Below are 21,359 nucleotides of genomic sequence, written 5' to 3'. Positions count from 1 at the left end.
AATGTCTGACGACGAAAAGGATTTCGGTATGTGCGAATACTGCAAAGACAAGCGTTGCCTATGCGACAGCCATTTCCTAGTTGATGATAGGCGCTTCAGCATCAAGCTGGATGAGACCTTCGAGGTGGATACAGTAAGTCACAACGACAAGTCTTTTTTCGTAATTAAGCATGACTTCTGCTTCTTTTGCTTCATCTTATAATTTTAATTTTTTACTATTCTACTAGCGTATCCCCTGCCATGCAATAATTGTTGTCTTGGATAAGATTGGTTTCAGTCCTATGAAAACTATGGAGGTAAAGAGAGTTCACTTGAGAACCGAGCATGGTTATACTTTTGATGCAAAATTATACAATGCAGACACCTACACCTATTTTGAATGCAAAAATTGGAGAGCACTATGTAAGGCTTATGAATTTGAGCCTGATATGCTTATCACCTTTGATATTTGTCCGGAAGATGATATTGAAGGTAATATCGACATCCGGGTCGATGTGCAGACGCCTCCAGTTCTACCATTATGTGAGTTTCTCAGCCATATTTATGTCTTCGATATTGTTTATTCAAAAATAGTTGACAACTAATTTCTATTGACAGCTTATTTCCATTCAAACAAACATGTCCGGTGCTTGGTAGACATGACCTACCACTGTCCCGGGGCTAAACTAAACTGCAAGGAGATAAGTAATTATGTTTCATGGCTTGAGGATCTTGATGCTGTCAAGAGAAATTATTTTCCTGGACTTGAAAATCTTAGTACTCAAAACGTGCGACCAATAGTGTTCGTATTGAACTACGGTCACATCTATTTAGGAAAGATGGTAAGATTTTTACTATTTATCCTCAGTGCATCTTTTGCATACATTATTTTTTAATCTAAACTTCATTACTAAGTATGTTACTACGATGTTCTTCAATAGGGACTCCTGATGATAGTTGTGCCTCATTGGATCGAGTCTAAAGGTCGCATCAATGGTTAGCTTACGACCAAGACATCCTACGTCACACATGAGTGCATTCAGGATTTCTAAAACTGAGAAAGTCTTAATAGTGAAAGACTGGAGCAGAGTTGTGAAGGATCGCAGAGAAGTACTAGGGGGCAGCAATCAGAAGCGCAGCCCACAATTAGGAGACAGGTTCATCTGCATGCTCCAATATGATGAATCGGGACTGCTACACATGTTCTATGGTATTTTACGTGAGAGAGAGCAGCAGGAGTGATTAGCTGGCTAGAATGAGTTTGAAGATGATGATGTGCTACACTATGACTATGATGATTAAATAGCTAGTGTTGGTGGTAATGACTGATGATTATTATTAGCTAGTGTTGGTGGTGATTAGATAGCTACACTATGACTATGATGATTAAATAGTGATAATGACTATGATGATTATTAATATGATGATATGATGCAAGAGTTTTTATATTAATATGATGATGATGATGGTGATGATGATGATGATGAGTTATTATATCATTGAGTGAAAGAACCGCGGATTAGTTGAAACTAATCCGCGGTTCTTTCACCTAGTGATTTAATAACTCATTATAATGTAAAAATAATATCTAAATTGCTACTGTATGAAAACTTGTATAAAGGTGTATGAATACGACATAAAATAAAAAAGAAATAGAATACGGAATAATAGTCGTACCGCGGGCAGTGAGACGCGTTACTAGTAATTACCAGTAGCGCCTGTTGCGCTACGCGCTACTACTAAGTTGATATAGCAGTAGCGCGTGTTAACACACGCTACTGCTAACCTTTAGCTATAGCGCCGTAGTAGTAGCACGGTTACCCGCGCTACTGATAGGTCACTAGTGCAAAACCAGGATGTATCACCGGTTCGTAAGGGCCTTTAGTGCCGGTTCTGCAACCGACACTAAAGAGTGGGGACTAAAGGTCCCCCCCTTTAGTACCGGTTAGGCACGAACCGGCACTAAAGAGTGGGGACTAAAGGCCCCCCCCCTTTAGTACCGGTTAGGCACGAACCGGCACTAAAGTGCACCCACGTGGCACGAGCCAGCGCCGGGGGCGGGGAGCCCTTTAGTACCGGTTAGTAACACCAACCGGTACTAAAATATTTGAGGGGGTTTTGGTTTTATTTTTTATTTTTCCTTTATTTTTGTTTTTTCCATTTAATATTTTTTTGTTTGCTGGTATTTTACGATACTACATATTGTACACGCTATGCATATATATATATATATATATATATATATATATATATATATATATATATATAAATAGAATTTCTCGTAGAACCGATCATATATATATATATATCATCGAATGTCTCACAACCACCATTATAATTCACACATACACATGCATGTATATATTTATACAATTAGGTATATATACAATTTCTCCTACATGTTGCCTTGGTGCCTTCGGAGCACGATGACAAGTGGTTCATGGGGGCGGTAGCGGCTAATAGTATTCTCCTTTGGGATCTAATACCTGGTCGAGCAAAAATCCTGCTATTTCCTCTTGAAGTGCTCGTATGCGCTCCGTTGGTAGGAGCTTCTCCCGCACGTCATGGAACTGTTAAGAAGGAGATCAATATGCATGCATGTGTATTAGTTGTGTGACCAGATATCGATAATCATGTAAAAATTGTGAATAGTGTTTTGTGAAACGTACCCATTGCTGTCTATCAGATATGCTCCTTTCGGACGCCATCATGCGAATGTTCTCGCAAACGTAGAATGCACACACATCAGTCCCCGGCGCCTGCTTCAGGGCCTTTAGGAGAATTGAACTTAATCAGGTAATAATTAATCAAGCATGATAATGAATTAATGCTATTGAAACAAGAATTAAAGAGATGGTAGCTAGCTAGCTAGTACTACTTAATTACTTACCTTGGGTCGATACCAAAACAGCTTTTCTGCCCATTTTCCTGGAGTCACCTTGATGAACTTTGCCCAAGCCCTGCCCGCCGGCAAAGAAAATTAATAAAGGGGTTATTAAATAGGCCGAGATATAGTAATTAATAATGATTGAAATTACCTGTTAACTATCCCCTTCAAGATGGTGTAGTCACTTTCTTTTTTAAGTAGTGAGTCCAGTACTTCAACTTTGCCTTCGTCAACTTTAATGTCTAACAAGATCTAGTGGAAACTACATGCGCACATGTTTGCATGTCTTAATTAAGCAGGCATGTGCATAACACTAATCAACTACCCTAAACCCTATACACTTAATTATTAACATCTAGCTAGCTAGTAAGCAAAAACAGAATTTGTAGTACAAGACAGTGTGACTCATAGGAAGTTGTAAGAAAGTAGTATATCTTCATTGGTATTGAGGCACTTCAAGAACTCTAGCATGCTTTCCTCTAAACTTGCTCGACAACTTGGAATTTTCCATGTGTATTCATTAACGGTATTTGGGTCAATGAACCCAATGCCATAGCGTCCAGATTTTTTCATTTCATACATCTTCATCCTGCATAATACCACAGAAAAGAATATAGTGAGGATAATTACAGGTAATGATTGATCAAAATGATCACTACAACTAGCTTGAGACTTAAATTACAGAAAGAAAACACTTACAGACAATAGCAACTGACGATAGATTTGTCGAGTGCGTCTTGATTGAATAATTGAAACAATTCTGTATACTCAACGGACAGAGCTTTCTCATGGAAGTAATGCTCCTCCTTGACATTCACCATGAGGGACTCTCGATTGGAACTCTTGGTAATGTTCATGTACCACTGATGCAATTCATACATTCTCGTTGGGAGGTTCTTGACCTCGTCTGGCTTGACCAAAGGTTGGCCCCGGACATATTTCCATTTTATTTCCTCCTCTCTAAGCAGAGACATGGGCTCGAGCTCGAGGAGTTGTCCAACAGTGATCTTGAGCATTCCAGCCTGCATTATATGCTCCTCGGTTATTACCAGATTGTCCAGCTGGGGAACGATTTGCCCACAATAATATTGGGCGCGCGTACTCTCATGTGTTGTTGGCACAACAAGCGGGGGCATCGATTGCGCCGCCTGTTCTCCCAGCTGGGGAACGGTTTTCACGCATTTTTTGACAGCTGCTTGTTGGCTCGAGATCAAGCTCGCTTCTTTCTGTAGTCGTGCTCGATGTGCCTTCCTGATTTGGCGCTCATAGTCTGAGTCAACAGGCTTGGGAGTTGGTTTTCTTGCCATATGAATAAAGTGGTCAATAACTTTCTCAGGAACTTTCTCCCTTAGCGGCGGTGCCGGTTTCGGTCCAAAATGGGCGTCCACTTGGGCCTTCACTATGGCTTCGTTTTGCTCCTTGGTCATGTCGTAAGGCCTCTGAGGAAGAGGAGCGAGGCTTGGACCATATTTATATCGCTTGTCTCCGCCTGTACCTCCTGTACGACCTTGACTCGTACCGCTACGCACCATAGCTGCGGCGTGTCTCTTCTGCGATGCGGCGGAGACGGCTGACGTGGCTGAGTTGGAGCAGGAGTCTGCTCACGCATTGGTGGACCTGGAGGAGCGGGGGTCTGCTGACATGGTGGCGGACTTCGAGGAGGAGTCGGCTCACGCGTTTGTGGACTTGGAGGAGCGGGAATCTGCTGACATAGTGGCGGACTTCGAGGAGGAGTCGGCTCACGCGTTCGTGGACTTGGAGGAGCGGGAGTCTGCTGACTCGGTGGCGGACTTCGAGGAGGAGTCGGCTGACGCGGTGTCGGTGGCCTTCGAAAGATGATGCAATCCTTTCTCCATAGGATGATACGATGTATGGCCTCTCCCAGTGTGTGCTCGTCGTCACCTCCAGGAGTGTCAAGCTCTAGCCCCGAATATTAGTCCACCACCTCATCAACCAAGACACGAGCATAGCCCGCTGGAATCCGGGTGCAATGGAAGGTTGCTTCGGGGGTATTTGTAAAAGCAACGGCGTCCACCACCTTCATGGATATGTTCTTCATTTTGAAGTGTAGCTCACAGTTAGTGTTCTCTATGATGTCATCCACAGGGTATGTATCCAGCAGTGCGTCGCCCGGGGCGGAACCAACGCTGCTTCTCGGCATGGATGGGACGATGCTATCCAATGCTGGATCATCCGCTAGCTGCTGCCGCTGCTGAGACCCCCTTTCCTGGCTAAGTGAGTCGATCTGCTGCTGCTGCTGGAATTTGAGTGCCAAGTCCGCGTGCCTTGCTTCTAGGCCTGGAAGGCGTTCTGCTTCCTCCTTCCTCTGCTCCTCCTCCAGCTTCCTCTTCTTCTCCTCCTCCATCTTCTTTCTTGCACGGCACCTGTAGTCGTCGTTCCATTCCGAAAATCCCTCATACCAGGGAATAACGCCCTTGCCTCGTGTTCTTCCCGGGTGTTCAGGATTTCCCAGGGCGCGCGTAAGCTCGTCGTTCTCTATGTTGGGCGTGAACACCCCCTTTCGAGCATCTTCTATTGCGTCAAGTAACTTTTTTCGGCTCCTTTTAGACTTGCCTTCTTCGAAACCAAGCCTGTCTTCGGGTCCAACGCCCCCCATGCGCATAGAACCAAGTTCTGCACCTGGGGGGCCAGCTCCTAGTAACCGGAGTGATCCCTGCATCCTCCATCTCTTGCTCAGACTTATCCCACTTAGGCATTGCCACCGCGTAGCCACCTGGCCCCAGCCTATGGAACTGCGTCTTTTTTGCGGCATTGGCCTTGTTTTTTCTCGACCGTTCCTTAGATAATTCTGATTCCTTGAATTTCACGAAAGTGGGCCAGTGTTCTCTTTGCTTCTCCAGTGTTCCCTTGAATTCTGGAGTCTTCCTTTCTGCAGCGACGTAGTTGGCCCATACAGTTTTCTTGTGGGTGTTGAATGCAACTGCCATCTTCTTAAGAGCAGCGTCCTTGACTTTCTGCACATCTGCATCAGTGAAATATTCTCGTAGGGTGAAATGTTCCATCAGAGATTCCCAAAGCTTTTCTTTTGCTCTGTCGTCGACCCAAGTAACATCTGGACGTTTAGTTTTTGGCTCTTTCCATTCTTGAATGGAGATCTGGAGTTGGTCCTTCACAAGAACTCCGCACTGACAAACGAACTTGTTCGCGGTGTTCTTAGGCGTGAGGGGTTCGCCACTAGCTTTGATGGAATCGATGTTGTACTTTACACCCTCCTTCAACTTTTTGGCCGGGCCTCGCTTTTTCCTGCTATCTGTAGAAGCAGATTTGCTCGATCCAGAGGGCTGAAAGAAGAAAGATCGATTCGTTAATATATCTTCAAATAAAAAAACATGTGATGATCACCAGATGCCTGCTTATATAAATATACCTCGCCGGTAGTCTTTGTTATTTCAAGATCAACATTGTCTGCATCATCATAAACATTGTCTGCGTCATCATAATCATAATCATAGTTCATGACTTCATCAGCTCGGTCGTCGAGATCGAATATCTTATCATCACCCTCCCCGGTATTGTTCAGATATTGGGAGCCGTCATCTGCTTCATTCAGATCATCTGACCTGCGAGGGCTGCGTATGATCTCGAACAGGGCCTCTTCTCCCTCTCTCCCGGTATTGTCCGCCATAGCTTTTATTTAACTAATCCAGAAGAAATATAAAACAATTCAGTATTCAAATTACAATGCATGGATGCAATCAATAACAAAAAACTGAATCATATAGTACATAATATGCATGGTCTCGAATAATATATAATCTCGAATACATCGTCTTGAATAATATATAATCTCGAATACATCGTCTCGAATAATATATAATCTCGAATACATCGTCTCGAATAATCACTGGCTAGGTAGCTAATAAAGATTGAATACTACAGAAGAATCTAGGCCACTCGCGGTTCCTGGGGCACGGGTGGTGGACACCCAAAGAGAAGCAACCATCACAGGATCATATCTCCGGTCATCTGCCCAAAGAACCTGCCAGGTATTGGAGAACCTGACGTCCATAGCAGCCATGTAGCAATGGACGTGCTCGACCTCCTCCCTGACACGGCGATGCACCACCTCCGGCGGGGCCGGCTCCCTCTGCACCGAATGTGGCCCACATGAACGCCACCAAAGGAGATCCGGGTCGACAACGGGACCCGGGTTCCTCACCAAGCGGCGAGCCCCTGAAGGTAGCACCTCCTCGTGCCAGCCCGGCGGAGCCCAGTCCCGGACATGGGTCCTCTGAAGCAGGACGTCGTCGGGAACATGTCGATGGCGAGGATGCGGGCCGGGCATCGTCGAGAAAAAACACTATACGCCGCAAAAGTAACATTTTTCAAATTATTGGATTGTGACTTATATGCAAATTCTAAATTTCTATAACTAAAATTATAAGAAACTAAAAACTAACATTTCTATAACATTTCTAACATTTCTATAAAAATTTGAAATTAATATAATTCATCTAGCTAAAACTAACATTTCTAACATTTCTATAATATTTCTAACATTTCTATAACAATTTGAAATTAATCTAATTCATCTAGCTAAAACTAACATTTCTAAATTTTCTAACATTTCTATAACATTTCTAACATTTCTATATACTATTTGACATTAATCTAATCTAATTAATTAATTCATCTAAAACATTTGTATAAAAAACAGAAAAAACAGAAAACAGAATTGCGTTTGTGTGTGTGTGCGTGCCCACGCGTGCGCGTGTGCACCTACGGCGCCGGCGGCGCAGCGGCTTCGATTGGAGGGAGGAGAGGGGCTGGGGAGAGGGGCTCACAGCGCGGGCGACGGGACGGGGAGGCAGAGGGGACGGCGACGGGGGCGGCGACGGGGCAGAGGAGAAGAACCAGAGGGAGAACGAACTGACGATTTTTTTTGAAGGGTTTTCTTATATAGAACACCCCTTTAGTACCGGTTGGAGCCACCAACCGGTACTAAAGGTCTGTTTTGGCCAGGCGAAGCGGCGGGAAGCGCACCCCCTTTAGTACCGGGTGGTGGCACCAACCGGTACTAAGGACCCCCTCTTTAGTACCGGCTGGAGCCACGACCCGGTACTAAAGGGGGTGCGCTGGCACAGGTGCGGTGCAGCAAGTTTAGTTCCACCTCGCTAGCCGAGGGGCGTCCGCACTGGTTTATAAGCCCAGTGTTGTAGCTCTCTCGAGCTCCTCTCCAAAGCAGGCCTACTCGGTCCTACCTGTTCTGTGCTGCCCTGTGGGCCTACTGGGCCTTTGCGGGCCTGCAACCTGGCCCAACAACACGTTGGGTTTCTAGTCGTATGCAGGCCGCTCTGGCCCAGTAGGCGGGGCTTTTTTATTTTCTTATTTTTTTGCTTTATTTTTTTGTTTTATTTATTCTTGAGTTGTTTTTTGCTGTATTTAGAGTTTCTTTGTGAATATTTTTGCTTTAGGTACAAAAAATTACAAACTTTCTGTTAGTGCAAGTAGTTTTCAAATTTGAATAGTTTAAATTTTGAATTATTTGAAATTTGTGTGAATCACTAGTTTGTGAATAACTTAACTTTGAAAATAGATTTTTCAGTGATTCTTTTTTTTATGTTTAATATTAGTGTGTTTTATCATTATATTCAATTTGGTAATGCTTAGGTTATTAAAAAAATGAAATGCCTTTGTAACAGATGAGTTTTCGTCCGAAACCCTGATACTTCGAAAGAGATTGTCCATTTTGTACACAAAGTGCATCCAATTTTTGCGGTAACCCACTCTACTTTTTTGCACATGCTATGTGGGTGAAATTATGATACCATACCAACTTTCAACCTTTTCTGAGTTCATTTGAAGTGCTTTTCAATTTCAGGGTCATTTAGCTGAAAAAATCAGTAAATGCATGAAAGAATTTGTTTGCACATAAAATTTCTTTGCGTTTCAAATGCCAAAACACATAACTACCCTAACTATTACAGAGATTCCCTCCTGGGTGTGAAACACAGAAGAAAGTGATGATAGTGAAGCCGATCACATCCCAGATCTTTGGGTGTGAAACTTTTTCTTCGCGTGTGTCCCTTTGCGCCGTAGCCATGGAAAATCTTCATCATTTAACTGGATGCTCGGGTCAATATTCACTGTGAATGGAGCAATTTCATCAAACTTTTCATAATCTTCTGACATGTCTGTCTTGTCATCCACTCCCACGATGTTTCTCTTCCTAGAAAGAACTATGTGCACTAGTAGAAAATAGGGCTTTGGTGACAGGGCAATATTAACATTAGTCCCGGTTCAGTCATGAACCGGGACTAATGTGAGCATTGGTCCCGGTTCGTGCGGCCAAAGCATTAGTCCCGGTTCAGTCATGAACCGGGACTAATGTGAGCATTGGTCCCGGTTTGTGCGGCCAAAGCATTAGTCCCGGTTCACCTGAGCCCTTTAGTCCCGGTTTGAGACACGAACCGGGACTAAAGGGTGCGATGCCCTTTAGTCGCAGTTCGTGTCTCAAACCGGGAGTAAAGATTAGACCTTTAGTCCCGGTTTGAGACACGAACCGGGACTAGAGGGTGCCATGCCCTTTAGTCCCGGTTCGTGTCTCAAACCGGGACTAAAGGTCCCATTTTCAAACTCTACCCCCCAGTGGATCGCCTTTTCGGTTTTGTAAAAAGCAAAAGAAAATGATAAAAACTTCAAAAATTAAAATCCTTCGAGATGTAGTTATGTTACTACATCTACTAGTTAGGAAAATTTAAAAACTTAAATTTAGACATGTTTTGCAAAAAGTGTAGGGAAAATGTAAAACGGCTATAACTTTTGCATACGATGTCAGAAAAAAAGTATAATATATCAAAATGTTCAGCACGAAAATCCGCATCCGATTTTGACCGCCTACGGCCTGTTTGCAAATTTTTAGAATCCTAAAATTCTAAAAGGAAAAAAATTTATGCTCAAATTTCTGATTTTTTTTGAATTTTTGTTAAATCTGGTCAAACTATGGTCAAACTACTTATTCAAGAAGTATTAGTGTTACTAAATAATTATTCAAGAATATTAGTGTTACTAAATAATTATTTCAGTTTTTTTGAATTTTGGTCAAATCTGGTCAAACTGTGGTCAAACAATGGTCAAACTAATTATTCAAGAAATATTGGTGTTACTAAATAATTATTTCAGTTTTTTTGAATTTCGGTCAAATCTGGTCAAACTGTGGTCAAACTATGGTCAAACTACTTATTCAAGAAATATTAGTGTTACTAAATAATTATTGTTTTTTGGAACAATAGTTTCAAACTCAAACAGTGAAATGTGTGACTTCATGCTCAAGCTAAATTCCTGAGGGTTAATAGGATTGACATCTTACTATTGTCAGGAAAACAACAAGTGCAGACTTGGAAACGAGGGAGAATAGAACCCGGAAGTTAAGCGTGCTCAGGCTGGAGTAGTGAGAGGATGGGTGACCGTCCGGGATGTTAGATGATTTGGAATGATGAGGGGCGATTAGAGATTAGAGGTTAAATTGAGCAGTGATGAGGGGTGATTAGAGATTAGAGGTTAAAATAATTCAGAAATTTGAAAATAAAAAAATTCAAAAAAAATTCAAAAAATCATAAAATTGCCTTTAGTACTGGTTGGTGTTACCAACCGGGACTAAAGGTGGACCTCCAGGCAGCGGCCACATGGAGGGCCTTTAGTCCCGGTTCGTGTAAGAACCGGGACTAAAGGGGGAGGCTTTAGTAACGACCCTTTAGTCCCGGTTCCAGAACCGGGACTAAAGACCCTTTTTCTACTAGTGGTGGCGCTTTGGCTCATCGTATGATGCATTCGCTTCCTTATCTTTTCTTTTTCTCGGCTTGGTAGACATGCATGTCCTTCACATAGAAAACCTCTGCCACATCATTGGCTAGGACGAATGGTTCGTCTGCATACGCAAGATTGTTGAGATCCACTGTTGTCATTCCATACTGCGGGTCTTCCGTTACCCCACCTCGTGTCATATTGACCCATTTGCACCGAAAAAAGGGACCTTCAAACCACGTCCATAGTGAAGTTCCCATATGTCCTCTATGTAACCATAATATGTTTCCTTTCCTGTCTTGGTTGTTGCATCAAAGCGGGCACCACTATTTTGGTTGGTGCTCTTCTTATCTTGGGAGATCGTGTAAAATGAATTACCATTTATCTCGTACCCTTTGAAAGTCATTATATTCGAAGATGGTAACTGGGACAGCGAGTACAGGTCATCTTCAATAGAGGCGTCATGCATGGTACGTGTCTGCAACCAGCCGGCGAAACTCCTAGTTTGTTCACGTGTAATCCAGTCATCAGATCACTCCGGGTGTTTGGAGCGTAGAAAATTCTTATGTTCGTCCATATACGGAGCCACCAAGGCGGAATTCTGTAGAACTGTGTAGTGTGCTTCAGTGAGAGAATGTCCGTCCATACATATTATTTGCTTCCCTCCTAGCGTGCCTTTTCCATCCAGTCTGCCCTTATGCCGAGATTCAGGAACACCAATCTGAAGGAAATATGCCCTAGAGGCAATAATAAAGTATTATATATTTCCTTATATCATGATAAATGTTTATTATTCATGCTAGAATTGTATTAACCGGAAACATAATACATGTGTGAATACATAGACAAAGAGAGTGTCACTAGTATGCCTCTACTTGACTAGCTCGTTAATCAAAGATGGTTATGTTTCCTAGCCATAGACATGAGTTGTCATTTGATTAACGAGATCACCTCATTAGGAGAATGACGTGATTGACTTGACCCATTCCGTTAGCTTAGCACCCGATCGTTTAGTATGTTGCTATTGCTTTCTTCATGACTTATACATGTTCCTCTGACTATGAGATTATGCAACTCCCGTTTACCGGAGGAACACTTTGTGTGCTACCAAACGTCACAACGTAAATGGGTGATTATAAAGGTGCTCTACAGGTGTCTCCAAAGGTACTTGTTGGGTTGGCGTATTTCGAGATTAGGATTTGTCACCCCGATTGTCGGAGAGGTATCTCTGGGCCCACTCGGTAATGCACATCACTATAAGCCTTGCAAGCATTGTGACTAATAAGTTAGTTGCGGGATGATGTGTTACGGAACGAGTAAAGAGACTTGCCGGTAACGAGATTGAACTAGGTATCGAGATACCGACGATCGAATCTCGGGCAAGTAACATACTGATGACAAAGGGAACAACGTACGTTGTTATGCGGTCTGACCGATAAAGATCTTCGTAGAATATGTGGGAGCCAATATGGGCATCCAGGTCCCGCTATTGGTTATTGACCGGAGACGTGTCTCGGTCATGTCTACATAGTTCTCGAACCAGTAGGACTCCACACTTGGTGCGCCCCCTCCTAGGGCTGGCCTCCTCCTCCCTTGCTCCTTTATATACGGGGGCAGGGGGCACCCCAGAGACACAACAATTGATCCTTGAGATCTCTTAGCCGTATGCGGTGCCCCCCTCCACCATATTACACCTCGATAATACCGTTGCGGAGCTTAGGCGAAGCCCTGCGTCGGTGGAACATCATCATCGTCACCACGCCGTCGTGCTGACGAAACTCTCCCTCAACACTCGGCTGGATCGGAGTTCGAGGGACGTCATCGAGCTGAACGTGTGTAGAACTCGGAGGTGCCGTGCGTTCGGTACTTGATCGGTCGGATCGTGAAGACGTACGACTACATCAACCGCGTTGTGATAACGCTTCCGCTGTCGGTCTACGAGGGTACGTGGACAACACTCTCCCCTCTCGTTGCTATGCATCACCATGATCTTGCGTGTGCGTAGGAATTTTTTTGAATATACTACGTTCCCCAACAGTGGCATCCGAGCCTGGTTTTATGCGTTGATGCTATGCACGAGTAGAACACAAGTGAGTTGTGGGCGATATAAGTCATACTGCTTACCAGCATGTCATACTTTGGTTCAGCGGTATTGTGAGATGAAGCGGCCCGGACCGACATTACGCGTACGCTTACGCGAGACTGGTTTCACCGTTCGGAGCACTCGTTGCTTAAAGGTGACTGGCGGGTGTCTGTCTCTCTCACTTTAGTTGAACCGAGTGTGGCTACGCCCGGTCCTTGCGAAGGTTAAAACAGCACCAACTTGACAAGCTATCGTTGTGGTTTTGATGCGTAGGTAAGAACGGTTCTTGCTAAGCCCGTAGCAGCCACGTAAAATATGCAACAACAAAGTAGAGGACGTCTAACTTGTTTTTGCAGGGCATGTTGTGATGTGATATGGTCAAGACATGATGTGATATAATGTGTTGTATGAGATGATCATGTTTTGTAACCGAGTTATCGGCAACTGGCAGGAGCCATATGGTTGTCGCTTTATTGTATGAGATGCAATCGCCATGTAATAGTTTTACTTTATCACTAAGCGGTAGCGATAGTCATAAAAGCAATAAGTTGGCGAGACGACAACGATACTACGATGGAGATCAAGGTGTCGAGCCGGTGACGATGGTGATCATGACGGTGCTTCGGAGATGGAGATCACAAGCACGGTGCTTCGGAGATGGAGATCACAAGCACAAGATGATGATGGCCATATCATATCACTTATATTGATTGCATGTGATGTTAATCCTTTATGCATCTTATCTTGCTTTGATTGACGGTAGCATTATAAGATGATCTCTCACTAAAATTTCAAGATAAAAGTGTTCTCCCTGAGTATGCACCGTTGCAAAAGTTCTTCGTGCTGAGACACCACGTGTTAATCGGGTGTGATAGGCTCTACGTTCAAATACAACGGGTGCAAAACAGTTGCACACGCGGAATACTCAGGTTAAACTTGACGAGCCTAGCATATACAGATATGGCCTCGGAACACAGAGACCGAAAGGTCGAGCATGAATCATATAGTAGATATGATCAACATAGTGATGTTCACCATTGAAACTACTCCATCTCACGTGTTAATCGGACATGGTTTAGTTGCTTTGGATCACATAATCACTTAGATGATTAGAGAGATGTCTATCTAAGTGGGAGTTCTTAAGTAATATGATTAATTGAACTTAAATTTATCATGAACTTAGTCCTGATAGTATTTTGCAAATTATGTTGTAGATCAATAGCTCGCGTTGTTGCTTCCCTGTGTTTATTTTTTGTTCCTAGAGAAAAATTATGTTGAAAGATGTTAGTAGCAAAGATGCGGATTGGATCCGTGATCTGAGGATTATCCTCATTGCTGCACAGAAAAATTATGTCCTTGATGCACCGCTAGGTGACAGACCTATTGCAGGAGCAGATGCAGACGTTATGAACGTTTGGCTAGCTCAATATGATGACTACTTGATAGTTTAGTGCACCATGCTTAACGGCTTAGAATCGGGACTTCAAAGACGTTTTGAACGTCATGGACCATATGAGATGTTCCAGGAGTTGAAGTTAATATTTCAAGCAAATACCCGAGTTGGGAGATATGAAATCTCCAACAAGTTCTATAGCAAAAAGATGGAGGAGAATCGCTCAATTAGTGAGCATGGCTCAGATTGTCTGGGTACTACAATCGCTTGAATCAAGTGGGAGTTTATCTTCCAGATAAAATAGTGATTGACAGAATTCTCTAGTCACCATCACCAAGTTAGTAGAACTTCGTGATGAACTATGGTATGCAAGGGATGACGAAAGTAATTCCCGAGCTCTTCGTGATGCTGAAATCGACGAAGGTAGAAATCAAGAAAAACATCAAGTGTTGATGGTTGACGAGACCACTTCAAGTGTTGATGGTTGACGAGACCGCTAGTTTCAAGAAAATGGCAAAAGGAAAAAGGGGAACTTCAAAAAGAACGGCAAGCAAGTTGCTGCTCAAGTGAAGAAGCCTAAGTCTGGTCCTAAGCCTGAGACTAAGTGCTTCTACTGCAAAGGGACTGGTCACTGGAAGCGGAACTACCCCAACTATTTGGTGGATAAGAAGGATGGCAAAGTGAACAAAGGTATATTTGATATACAGATTATGGATGTGTACTTTACTAGTGTTTATAGCAATCCCTCGGTAATTGATACTGGTTCAGTTGCTAAGAGTAGTAACTCGAAACGGGAGTTGCAGAATAAACAGAGACTAGTAAAAGTGAACAAAGGTATATTTGATGTACAAATTATTGATGTGTACTTTACTAGTGTTTATAGCAACCCCTCGGTAATTGATACTGGTTCAGTTGCTAAAGAGTAGTAACTCGAAAACGAGAGTTGCAGAATAAACAGAGACTAGTAAAAGGCGAGGTGACGATGTGTGTTGGAAGTAGTTCCAAGATTGATATGATCATCATCGCACACTCCCTGTACTTTCGGAATTAGTGTTGAAACTAAATAAGTGTTATTTGGTGTTTGCGTTGAGCATGAATATGATCTGATCATGTTTATTGCAATACGGTTATTCATTTAAGTTAGAGAACAATTGTTGTTCTGTTTACATGAATAAAACCTTTATGGTCATACACACCAACGAAAATGGTTTGTTGGATCTCGATCGTAGTGATACACATATTCATAATATTGAAGCCAGAAGATGCAAAGTTAATAATGATAGTGCAACTTATTTGTGGTACTGCCGTTTAGGTCATATTGGTGTAAAGTGCATGAAGAAACTCCATACTGATGGGATTTTGGAATCACTTGATTATGAATCACTTGATGCTTGCGAACCGTGCCTCATGGGCAAGATGACTAAAACGCCGTTCTCCGGAACTATGGAGAGAGCAACAGATTTGTTGGAAATCATACATACAGAGGTATGTGGTCCGATGAATATTGAGGCTCGTAGCAGGTATCATTATTTTCTGACCTTCACAGATGATTTGAGCAGATATGGGTATATCTACTTGATGAAACACAAATTCTGAAACATTTGAAAAGTTCAAAGAATTTCAGAGTGAAGTGGAGAATCATCGTAACAAGAAAATAAAAGTTTCTACGATATGATCGCAGAGGTAAAATATTTGAGTTACGAGTTTGGCCTTCAGTTAAAACAATGTGAAATAGTTTCACTACTCACGCCACCTGGAACACCACAGTGTAATGGTGTGTCCGAACGTCATAACCGTACTTTATTGGATATAGTGCAATCTATGATGTCTCTTACCAATTTACCACTATCGTTTTGGGTTATGCATTAGAGACAGCTACATTCACGTTAAATAGGGCACCATCAAAATCCGTTGAGACGACGCCTTATGAACTGTGGTTTGGCAAGAAACCAAAGTTGTCGTTTCTTAAAATTTTGGGGTTGCGATGCTTATGTGAAAAAATTTCATCCTAATAAGCTCAAACCCAAATCGGAGAAATGTGTCTTCATAGGATACCCAAAGGAGACAGTTAGGTACACCTTCTATCACAGATCCGAAGGCAAGACATTCGTTGCTAAGTATGGATCCTTTCTAGAGAAGGAGTTTCTCTCGAAAGATGTGAGTGGGAGGAAAGTAGAACTTGATGAGGTAACTGTACCTGCTCCCTTATTGGATCACAGAAATCTGTTCCTATGACTTCTACACCAATTAGTGAGGAAGTTAATGATGATGATCATGTAACTTCAGATCAAGTTACTACCAAACCTCGTAGGTAAACCAGAGTAAGATCCGCACCAGAGTGGTACGGTAATCCTGTTCTGGAGGTTATGTTACTAGACCATAACGAACCTACGAACTATGAAGAAGTGATGGTGAGCCCAGATTCCACAAAATGGCTTGAGGCCATGAAATCTGAGATGAGATCCATGTATGAGAACAAAGTGTGGACTTTGGTTGACTTGCCCGATGATCGGCAAGCAATTGAGAATAAATGGATTGTCAAGAGGAAGACGGACGCTGATAGTAGTATCACTATCTACAAAGCTAGAATTGTCGCAAAAAGGTTTTCGACAAGTTCAAGATGTTGACTACGATGAGAGTTTCTCACTCGTATCTATGCTTAAGTCTGTCCGAATCATGTTAGCAATTGCCGCATTTTATGAAATCTGGCAAAGGGATAAACAAAACTGCATTCCTTGATGGATTTATTAAAGAAGAGTTGTATATGATACAACCAGAAGGTTTTGTCAATCCTAAAGGTGCTAACAAAATATGCAAGCTCCAGCGATCCATCAATGGACTGGTGCAAGCATCTCGGAGTTGGAATATACGCTTTGATTAGTTGATCAAAGCATATAGTTGTATACAGACTTGCGGTGAAGCCTGTATTTACAAGAAAGTGAGTGGGAGCACTACAGCATTTCTGATAAGTATATGTGAATGACATATTGTTGATCGGAAATAATGTAGAATTATTCTGCAAAGCATAAAGGAGTGTTTGAAAGGAGTTTTTCAAAGAAAGACCTCCGTGAAGCTGCTTACATATTGAGCATCAACATCTATAGAGATAGATCAAGACGCTTGATAAGTTTATTCAATGAGTACATACCTTAACAAGATTTTGAAGTGGTTCAAAATGGAACAGTCAAAGAAAGAGTTTCTTACCTGTGTTACAAGGTGTGAAATTGAGTACGACTCAAAGCCCGACCACGGCAGAAGATAGAAAAAGAATGAAAGTCATTCCCTATGCCTTGGCCATAGGTTCTATAAAGTATGCCATGCTGTGTACCAGATCTATTGTATATCCTACACTGATTTTGGCAAGGGAGTACAATAGTGATCTAGGAGTAGATCACTGGACAGCGGTCAAAATTATCCTTAGTGGAATAAGGATATGTTTCTCGATTATGGAAGTGACAAAAAGGTTCGTCGTAAAGGGTTACGTCGATACAAGTTTTGACACTAAATCTAGATGACTCTAAGTCTCGGTCTAGATACATATTGAAAGTGGAAGCAATTAGCTAGAGTAGCGCCGTGCAGAGCATTGTAGACATAGAAATTTGCAAAATACTTACGGATCTGAATGTGGCAGACCCGTTGACTAAAATTATCTCACAATCAAAACATGATCACACCTTAGTACTCTTTGGGTGTTAATCGCATAGCGATGTGAACTAGATTATTGACTCTAGTAAACCCTTTGAGTGTTGGTCACATAGAGATGTGAACTATGGGTGTTAATCACATGGTGATGTGAATTATTGATGTTAAATCACATGGCGATGTGAACTAGATTATTGACTCTAGTGCAAGTGGGAGACTGAAGGAAATATGCCCTAGAGGCAATAATAAAGTATTATATAGTTCCTTATATCATGATAAATGTTTATTATTCATGCTAGAATTGTATTAACCGGAAACATAATACATGTGTGAATACATAGACAAAGAGAGTGTCACTAGTATGCCTCTACTTGACTAGCTCGTTAATCAAAGATGGTTATGTTTCCTAGCCATAGACATGAGTTGTCATTTGATTAACGAGATCACCTCATTAGGAGAATGACGTGATTGACTTGACCCATTCCGTTAGCTTAGCACCCGATCGTTTAGTATGTTGCTATTGCTTTCTTCATGACTTATACATGTTCCTCTGACTATGAGATTATGCAACTCCCGTTTACCGGAGGAACACTTTGTGTGCTACCAAACGTCACAACGTAAATGGGTGATTATAAAGGTGCTCTACAGGTGTCTCCAAAGGTACTTGTTGGGTTGGCGTATTTCGAGATTAGGATTTGTCACTCCGATTGTCGGAGAGGTATCTCTGGGCCCACTCGGTAATGCACATCACTATAAGCCTTGCAAGCATTGTGACTAATAAGTTAGTTGCGGGATGATGTGTTACGGAACGAGTAAAGAGACTTGCCGGTAACGAGATTGAACTAGGTATCGAGATACCGACGATCATCTCGGGCAAGTAACATACTGATGACAAAGGGAACAACGTATGTTGTTATGCGGTCTGACCGATAAAGATCTTCGTAGAATATGTGGGAGCCAATATGGGCATCCAGGTCCCGCTATTGGTTATTGACCGGAGACGTGTCTCGGTCATGTCTACATAGTTCTCGAACCAGTAGGACTCCACACTTGGTGCGCCCCCTCCTAGGGCCGGCCTCCTCCTCCCTTGCTCCTTTATATACGGGGGCAGGGGGCACCCCAGAGACACAACAATTGATCCTTGAGATCTCTTAGCCGTGTGTGGTGCCCCCTCCACCATATTACACCTCGATAATACCGTTGCGTAGCTTAGGCGAAGCCCTGCGTCGGTGGAACATCATCATCGTCACCACGCCGTCGTGCTGACGAAACTCTCCCTCAACACTCGGCTGGATCGGAGTTTGAGGGACGTCATCGAGCTGAACGTGTGTAGAACTCGGAGGTGCCGTGCGTTCGGTACTTGATCGGTCGGATCGTGAAGACGTACGACTACATCAACCGCATTGTGATAACGCTTCCGCTGTCGGTCTACGAGGGTACGTGGACAACACTCTCCCCTCTCGTTGCTATGCATCACCATGATCTTGCGTGTGCGTAGGAATTTTTTTGAAATTACTACGTTCCCCAACACAATCGGCTTAAGGTCAGGAATAAAGTCAATACAAAACTCAATGACCTCCTCATTTTCATGGCCCTTGGAGATGCTTCCTTCTGTCCTTGCACGGTTATGAACATATTTCTTTAAGACTCCCATGAACCTCTCAAAGGGGAACATATTGTGTTGAAATACAGGACCCAAAACGTTAATCTCTTCGCATAGGTGAACTAGGACGTGCGTCATGATGTTGATGAAGGATGGTGGGAACACCAACTCGAAACTGACAAGACATTGCACCAAATCATTCTGTAACCTTGGTATGATTTCTGGATCGATGACCTTCTGAGAGATTGCATTGAGGAATGCACATAGCTTCACAATGGCTAATCGAACGTTATCCGGTAGAAGCCCCCTCAATGCAACCGGAAGCAGTTGCGTCATAATCACGTGGCAGTCATGAGACTTTAGGTTCTGGAACTTTTTCTCTGCCATGTTTATTATTCCCTTTATATTCGACGAGAAGCCATACGGTACCTTAATACTGAGCAGGCATTCAAAGAAGATTTCCTTCTCTTCTTTGGTAAGAGCGTAGCTGGCATGACCCTGATGTATGACGTCTTTTCCGTGCATACGTTGCTGGTTCTCCCGTGCCTCAGGTGTATCTTTTGTCTTCCCATACACGCCCAAGAAGCCAAGCAGGGTCACGCAAAGATTCTTCGTCACGTGCATCACGTCGATTGCGTAGCGGACCTCTAGGTCTTTCCAATAGGGCAGGTCCCAGAATATAGATTTCTTCTTCCACATGGGTGCGCGTCCGCCAGCGTCATTCGGAGCAGGTTGTCCGCCACGACCCTTTCCAAATACTACCTTCAAATCCTTGACCATATCATGTACATCAGCACCAGTACGGTGGCGAGGCTTCGTCCGGTGATCCGCCTCACCTTTGAAATGCTTGCCTTTCTTTCTTACGGGATGCCTGCTCGGAAGAAATCGACGATGTCCCAGGTACACATTCTTCCTACAATTGTCCAAATATATACTGTCGGTATCATCCAAACAGTGCGTGCATGCACGGTATCCCTTGTTTGTCTGTCCTGAAAGGTTACTGAGAGCAGGCCAATCATTGATGGTCACGAACAACAACGCCTTTAGGTAAAATTCTTCCTGTCCGTGCTCATCCCACACACGTACACCTGTTCCATTCCACAGCAGTAAGAGTTCTTCAACTAATGGCCTTAGGTACACATCAATGTCTTTGCCGGGTTGCTTAGGGCCTTGGATGAGCACTGGCATCATAATGAACTTCCGCTTCATGCACAACCAAGGAGGAAGGTTATACAAACATAGAGTCATAGGCCAGGTGCTATGGTTGCTGCTCTGCTCCCCAAAAGGATTAATGCCATCTGCGCTTAGACCAAACCATACGTTCCTTGTGTCACCTGCAAACTCCTCCCAGTACTTTCTCTCAATTTTTCTCCACTGCGACCCGTTAGCGGGTACTCTCAACTTTCCGTCTTTCTTACGGTCTTCTCTGTGCCATCGCATCGCCTTGGCATGCTCTTTGTTTTGGAACAAACGTTTCAACCATGGTATTATAGGAGCATACCACATCACCTTGGTAGGAATCTTCTTCCTAGGGCGCTCGCCCTCGACATCACCAAGGTCATCGCGGCTGATCTTATAGCGCAATGCACCACATACCGGGCAAGCGTTCAAATCCTCGTACTCACCGCGGCAGAGGATGCAGTCATTAGGGCATGCATGTATCTTCTGCACCTCTAACCCTAGAGGGTAGACAGCCTTCTTTGCTTCATACGTACTCTCGGGCAATTCGTTGTCCTTTGGAAGCATATTCTTTATCATTACCAGCAACTTTCGAAATCCCTTGTCAGATACACCATTCTCTGCCTTCCATTGCAGCAATTCCAGTGTGGTGCCCAACTTTTTCTTGTCAGCTTCGCAATTCGGGTACAACAATTTCTTGTGATCCTCTAACATGCGCTGCAACTTCTTCTTCTCCAAATCACTTGCGCAGTTTCTCTTTGCATCGGCAATGGCCCGACCTAGATCATCAGCGGGCTCATCTGATGCCTCTTCTTCAGCTTCTTCCCGC

The sequence above is a fragment of the Aegilops tauschii genome, chromosome 5, assembly GCF_002575655.3.
Source record: "Aegilops tauschii subsp. strangulata cultivar AL8/78 chromosome 5, Aet v6.0, whole genome shotgun sequence".
NCBI classification, from domain to species: domain Eukaryota; kingdom Viridiplantae; phylum Streptophyta; class Magnoliopsida; order Poales; family Poaceae; genus Aegilops; species Aegilops tauschii.
The sequence above is the reverse complement of the archived record's forward strand: the minus strand, read 5'-3'. Positions refer to the sequence as shown.